The sequence below is a fragment of the Cryptomeria japonica genome, unplaced genomic scaffold, assembly GCF_030272615.1.
Source record: "Cryptomeria japonica unplaced genomic scaffold, Sugi_1.0 HiC_scaffold_20, whole genome shotgun sequence".
NCBI lineage: Eukaryota > Viridiplantae > Streptophyta > Pinopsida > Cupressales > Cupressaceae > Cryptomeria > Cryptomeria japonica.
In genome coordinates, this window is record NW_026728842.1 from 1,743,597 (window position 1) to 1,750,678 (window position 7,082).

The window sequence follows — 7,082 nt, forward strand, 5'->3', positions numbered from 1 at the left end:
GCGACGCGTCCGATACACAGATAGTTCCAAGGCGGCCGAGGAGCCTCACCGCATAGCAATCGGGGTGCGAGGCGAGGGATGCGGCGAGAAGGACCCAACGGCTAGACGGAAGAGGCTTCAGGGCCGCCTCGGAATGGTCCAAGCATCGGACGCGCTTGGGGCGACTACCGTTGCCAACCCCTTATCCCGCGATGCGTCTGATACACAGATAGTTCCGAGGCGGCCGAGGAGCCTCACCGCATAGCAATCGGGTTGCGAGGCAGATTATTGGGAAGGGAACCCCCTGGGATGCGGCTCAAGCAGTGCCCAAAGGGACTGGAATGCGGAATCACATCGAGAGACCCAAATGCTATACGAGGGCTCAAATCGAATTATCGATTTGGCCACGACATGGACGCATCGGAACGACTACCTTTGCCGAACCACTCGCAATTGCATCCATACCGAAACCAATAGACATTTCCGTTAGAGCCCTCGCATAGCATTCGGGAATCTCGCATGCCCCTCTAAATCGACCAATGCTGGCGCTCAATGAAAATCCGAGCGCTACCACCGTTCGAGCGCCAGCATTGGTCGAGTTAGAGGGGCACGGGGGAGAATGCTCCAGTCAACACCTCCCCTATATAAGTTATTTGTCCGATTCTCGCACAACCGTAGTCTGCCTCGTCGAATCAAACAACGGTCCCAGATTCCGACTTCCGTTCCGTAGAGACCCAAAAGCTAGATGGAGGCTCGCAAGAAAGAGAGTCGGCACATAGCAATCAGGTTTCTCGAACGTTTAGGGACCGAGCTCACTTGCGGATAGGGCAAAATCCGCCAAGCAACCCAAAAGCTAGACGGGGGCTCGAATCGAATCGCCTAGGCGGCCACAACAACGACGTGTTAGATCGACTACCAGTGCCAAACCATTCAGCAAGACTAGTTTGTGTCGAGGCCGGATAGAGATTCTCAGAGAGCGCCCGCATAGCATTTAGGAGACCTGCCGCGTCCCTCACACTCGACAAATGGTGGTGCACGTTTATAAATCCGAGCGATCCCAACCCTTTCAAGCACCAACATCGGTCGAGATAGAGGGGCACGGAGGGGGCTGCGTGAGACAACACAGTCCCCTATATAAGTTATTTGTCCGATTCTCACACATCCGAAGAATGGTCATCAAATCGGACAACAGCCCAAACTTCCGACTTCCGTCCCAGAAAGCCCAAGAGCTATCTAAAACGTTCATGGCCGGAACTCGATCGCGGCTATACCAGTCCGCCAAGCAACCCAAAAGCTAGACTGGAGCTCTAGTTGAATCACCTCTGTGGCCACTGCAAGGACGTGTTGGAGCGACTACCATTGCCGAACCATTCCGCAGGTCGAGTCCATACCAAGGCCGCATAGAGATTCACGATGAGCTCCTGCATAGCAATCAGGAGACTTGCCGTGTCCATCACAATCGATAAATCCTGGTGCAAGATTTTTGCATCCGAGCTCTCCAACCAGTAGAGCACCAGCATCAATCGACATAAACGGGCACGGGGGGAGGATGCTCGAGAACACTACCTCCCCTATATAAGTTATTTGTCCGATTCTCAAGCAGCCGAAGTCTGGTCATCGAATCGGGTCAAAGACCACAACTTCCGACTTTACCCACAATGCAAGTCATCGAATCGAACATCGGCCCCCGAGTCGGACTCCATGCGTATGTCAGGTCATCGGACCCAAATTCTGCCTTCCTGCGCATGGCGGGCCATCAATATCAACTCGGTCATCGGACCCAAACTCCGCCTTTCTGCGTATGGCACGCCTTCAAATCGGTCATCGGACCCAAATTCCGCCTTCCTATGCATGGCGGGCCATCAACATCAACTCGGTCATCGGACCCAAATTCCGCCTTTCTGCGCATGGCACGCCATCAACTCGGTCATCGGACCCAAATTCCGCCTTCCTGCGCATGGCAGGTCATCGGACACAAATTCAGACCTCGCGAATATGCATACGTATCGAATCGGTCATCGGACCCAACTTCCGACTTCATCCATACTGTAGGGTCTCTGAGGTTGGCGCGGTGCGCTCAACCCGGGGAGTCGACCCATCGAAGCATACACCTCCCCTATATAAGCTATTTGTCCGATTCCCACACCTGTGTAGTTTGCACCTCTGACCAGGACATCGACCCCAACTTCCGAACTCGACTGCAACGACGGCACCAGCGCCTTGGTGCGCACCTTGCGACGCACAGTCCCAACATTCGCCTTCCTGCACATGGCAGGTCATCGGACCCAAATTCCGACCTCGCGAGTATGCCTACATATCGAATCGGTCATCGGACCCAACTTCCGACTTCATCCATACCGTAGGGTCTTTGAGGTTGGCGCGGTGCGCTCAACCCGGGGAGTCGACCCAACGAAGCATACACCTCCCCTATATAAGCTATTTGTCCGATTCCCACACCTGTGTAGTTTGCACCTCCGATCAGGACATCGACCCCAACTTCCGAACTCGCCTGCAACGACCGAACCAGCGCCTTGGTGCGCACCTTGCAACGCACAGTGCCAACATTCGCCTTCCTCAACATGGCAGGTCATCGGACCCAAATTCCGACCTCGCGAGTATGCCTACATATCGAATCGGTCATCGGACCCAACTTCCGACTTCATCCATACCGTAGGGTCTTTGAGGTTGGCGCGGTGCGCTCAACCCGGGGAGTCGACCCAACGAAGCATACACCTCCCCTATATAAGCTATTTGTCCGATTCCCACACCTGTGTAGCTTGCACCTCCGATCAGGACATCGACCCCAACTTCCGAACTCGACTAAAAAGACCGCACCAGCGCCTTGGTGTGCACCTTGCAACGCACAGTGCCAACATTCGCCTTCCTACACATGGCAGGTCATCGGACCCAAATTCCGACCTCATGAGCATACCTACTAATCGAATCGGTCATCGGACCCAACTTCCGACTTCATCCATACCGTAGGGTCTTTGAGGTTGGCGCGGTGCGCTCAACCTGGGGAGTCGACCCATCGAAGCATACACCTCCCCTATATAAGCTATTTGTCCGATTCCGACACCTGTGTAGTTTGCACCTCCGCTCAGGACATCGACCCCAACTTCCGAACTCGCCTGCAACGACCGAACCAGCGCCTTGGTGCGCACCAAAAGTGCGCACTTTTGGTGCGCACCAAAAGTGCGCACTTTTGGAGGGCACTTTTTGGAGGGCACTTTTCTGCGCTCCAAAGGTGCGCACTTTTGGAGGGCACTTTTTGGAGGGCACTTTTCTGCGCTCCAAAGGTGCGCACTTTTGGAGGGCACTTTTTGGAGGGCACTTTTCTGCGCTCCAAAGGTGCGCACTTTTGGAGGGCACTTTTTGGAGGGCACTTTTCTGCGCTCCAAAGGTGCGCACTTTTGGAGGGCACTTTTTGGAGGGCACTTTTCTGCGCTCCAAAGGTGCGCACTTTTGGAGGGCACTTTTTGGAGGGCACTTTTCTGCGCTCCAAAGGTGCGCACTTTTGGAGGGCACTTTTTGGAGGGCACTTTTCTGCGCTCCAAAGGTGCGCACTTTTGGAGGGCACTTTTTGGAGGGCACTTTTCTGCGCTCCAAAGGTGCGCACTTTTGGAGGGCACTTTTGTGCACTCCAAAGGTGCGCACTTTTGGAGGGCACTTTTCCTGCGCTCCAAAGGTGCACACCTAGGTGAGCACCTTCGACCACACCTTGTAGCACACCAAACTCTGACTTTCGACTTCATCCGCAATGCAGGGTCTTTGAGGTTGGCGCAATGCGCACAACCAGGGGAGTCGACCCATCAAACCCAACACCTCCCCTATATAAGCTATTTGTCTGATTCTCATACATGCGTAGCCTGCAAGAGCAATTAGGACATCGACCCCAACTTTCGGCTTCTAAACGAAAACAAGGTCTTTGAGGTTGGCGCAGTGCGCACAACCAGGGGAGTCAACCCACCGAATGCAACACCTCCCCTATATAAGCTATTTGTCTGATTCTCATACATGCGTAGACTGCAGCAATGATTAGGACATCCACCCCAACTTTTGACTTCTTAAACAAGACAGGGTCTTTGAAGTTGGTGCAGTGCACACAACCAGGGGAGTCGACCCATCAAACGCAACACCTCCCCTATATAAAGCTATTTGTCCGATTCTCATACGTGTAGTCTGCAGCAGCGATTACGACATCGACCCCAACTTCCGAATTCGTTTGCATTGACCGCACCAAAGGTGCGCGCCTTGGTGTGCACCCTGGAGTGCACTTTGGTGCTCACCTCGGTGCACACTTTGGTGTGCACCAAAGGTGCGCACCTTGGAGCGCACCAAAGGTGTACACTTTGGAGCGCACCACATAGGGTCTTTGAGAGGTTGGCGCAGTGCGCACACCAAGGTGGGTGTTGAGGTGCGTGCCGAGGTGGGTGGGTGCTAGGGTGCGCTCCATGGTGGGTGCCAGGGTGGGTGCGTGCTAGGGTGGATTCCAAAGAGGGTCATAGGGTGGGTGCCAAGGTGGGTTGGTGATATAGTGGGTTCAAAGGTGGGTACTAGGGTGGGTTCCAAGGTGGGTCACAAGTTGGGTGCCAGGATGCGTGGGTGTTAGGTTGGGTGCCAAGGTGGGCTCCTGCGTGGGTGGGTGCTAGGGTGGGTTTCAAGGTGGACGCGAGGGCGGGTGCCAAGGTGGGTAACAAGTTGGGTGTTAGGATGGGTGAGTGCTAGAGTGGGTGCCAAGGTGGGTGGGTGCTAAGGTGGATGCCAAGGTGGTTCACAGGGTGGGTGGGTTCTAGGGTGAGTTCCAAGGTGGGTCACAGGTTCAGTGCTAGGGTGGGTGTCAAGGCGGGTGTCGAGGTGCCTGGGTGCTAGGGTGTGGATGCCAATGTGGGTCATAGGGTGGGTACTAGGGTGGGCTGCAATGTGGGTGCCAAGGTGGGTAACATGCTCGGTGGGTTCTAAATTGGGTGCCAGGGTGGGTGTGCACCCACCTTGCCCGAGGTGGGTGCCAAGGTGCCAGTGTGGGTGGGTGCTAAGGTGGATGCCAAGGTGGGTGAGAAGGTGGGTGATAGGTTGAGTGGTAGGATGGGTGGGTGCCAAGATGGGTCACAGGGTGGGTGCAAGGGTGGGTAGGTGCTAGGGTTGGTGTCAGGGTGGGTGGGTGCTAGGTTGGGTTCCAAGGTGGGTGCGAGGGTGAGTGTCAAGGTGGGTCACAGGTTAGGTGCTAGGATGGGTGAGTGCTAGGGTGCAAAGGTGCCAGGGTGGGTGCTAGGATGGGTCGATGCTAGGGTGAGTGGCAAGGTGGGTCCACAAGTGTCAAGGTGGGTGCCGAGGTGGGTGCCAAGTTGGGTTCCAAGGTGGGTGCCAACGTGGGTGCTAGGGTGCGTGGGTTAAAGGGTGTGTCACAACGTGGGTGCCAGGATGGGTGCGCACCCACACTGGCCAAGACGGGTGCAAGGTTGGGTTCCAAGCCCGGTCACAGGCTGGGTGCTAGGATGGGTGGGTGCCAAGGTGGGCACCAGGGTGGGTGCACCCACCCTGGCCAAGGTGGGTCACGGGGTGGGTCCTAGGGTGGGTAACGGGGTGGGTACTAAGGTGCGTGCCAAGGTGGGTCATAGGGTGGGTGCCAAGGTGGGCACCAGGGTGGGTGTGCACCAACCCTAGCCAGGGTAGGTCACGGGGTGGTTGTCGGGGTGGGCTTCAAGGAGCCAAGGTGGGTGGCAAGTAGCCAAGTTGCGTGCCAAGGTGGGTGTCGGGGTGGGTGCCAAGGATCCAAGGTGGGTGCCAAGGAACCAAGGTGGGTGTCTGGGTGGGTGCCGAGGTGGGAGCCAGGGTGGGTCCCAAGGTGAGTGCAAAGGTGGGTGCCAGGGTCAAGGTGAGTGCCAATGTGGGTTCCAAGGTGCCAGGGTCAGGGTGAGTGCCAATGTGGGTTCAAAGGTGCTAAGTTGGGTGCGAGGTTGGGTGTGAGGGTGGGTGGGTGCCAAGGTGTGCTAGGTGGAAGCCCGGGTGGGTCGGCATCCCATGGGTGTCGAGTTGGGTGCCTGATGGGTGCTTCTTGTCAAGTTTTAGTCGTCGGGACTCATTTCGAGCCTTAGAGGTCGTTTCTTGTCCGGTTGCCCTGTCTTCGACCTGGGAACCCAATTTTGGTCCTCGGGTCCCATTTTTTTTTGTCTCGCATCCCACTTTTGGCCTGTGGCCTTTTCGGGGTCGATTCTCGTTTTGGGCATCAGAGCATGTTTCTTCTCCTAAAACCCAATATTTGTTTATTAAGTCTCGGAACACATTTTTGTTCTCGTGGACCCATCATGGGTCTTGGAACGCATTTGTGGTCCTTGGGTCCCATTTTGCATCCCGAAACTTGTGTTTTGGTGCTTGATCCCTATTTTGGGTGCCCACCTTGCACCAAGTGCGCACCCGGGGCAAACCGAGCGCCTTGGTGCACCGGGGCAAGATCGAGCGTGCACCCGAGGCGCCCCGAACATGCACCAAGGTGCACTCGGCCCACATGTGAGCGCAGGTCGTTGCGCCCGAGGTGGTGTGTGGGCACCGCGTTGCAGACGGGACACTGCACGCACACGACGCCCCGTCCAGGTGCACGCACGTAGGCCGGGCCGGGTGCACACCCGATGCCCTAGCAAGGTGCGTGCACCCGGGCAGGGCTCACACTTGGCGAACGGGGCGCACTTCGCGAGGGAGGGTGTGCACCTCGACGGGGGTGGGTGGCCGGGGTGGATTCGCACGTGGGTCGCGGTTTGCTAAGTACACACTGCGACAAGCTCATAACGGGTGCGATCATACCAGCGTTAGTGCACCGGATCCCATCAGAACTCCGCAGTTAAGCGCGCTTGGGCCGGAGTAGTACTGGGATGGGTGACCTCCCGGGAAGTCCCGGTGTTGCACCCTTTTTTAGTTTTTCGCCGGGCGTCGCAATGCTATTTGAATTAACCTTTTGCCCGTTTGCGTTCTCGTCGGGGCCGGGCCGGGCCGGGGTGCGTTGCCCGCACTACCGCGCGCGCCGGGGCGACACCGAGCGCGCACCCGAGGCGCCCCGAGCACACAGGCCACGGTGCAACCCGGGCGTTGTGCGCGCACCCCGGTGCGCC

General features: G+C 56.9%; 1 non-coding gene across 1 annotated transcript; it reads left to right on the forward strand.

Annotated features, from left to right (window-relative positions):
• Nucleotides 1–6,763: 6,763 nt before the first annotated feature.
• LOC131860859 (5S ribosomal RNA) lies at nucleotides 6,764–6,882 on the forward strand. Its single transcript, XR_009359943.1, has one exon. It is a non-coding gene; the product is annotated as a 5S ribosomal RNA (ribosomal RNA).
• The last annotated feature ends 200 nt before the right edge of the window (nucleotides 6,883–7,082 follow it).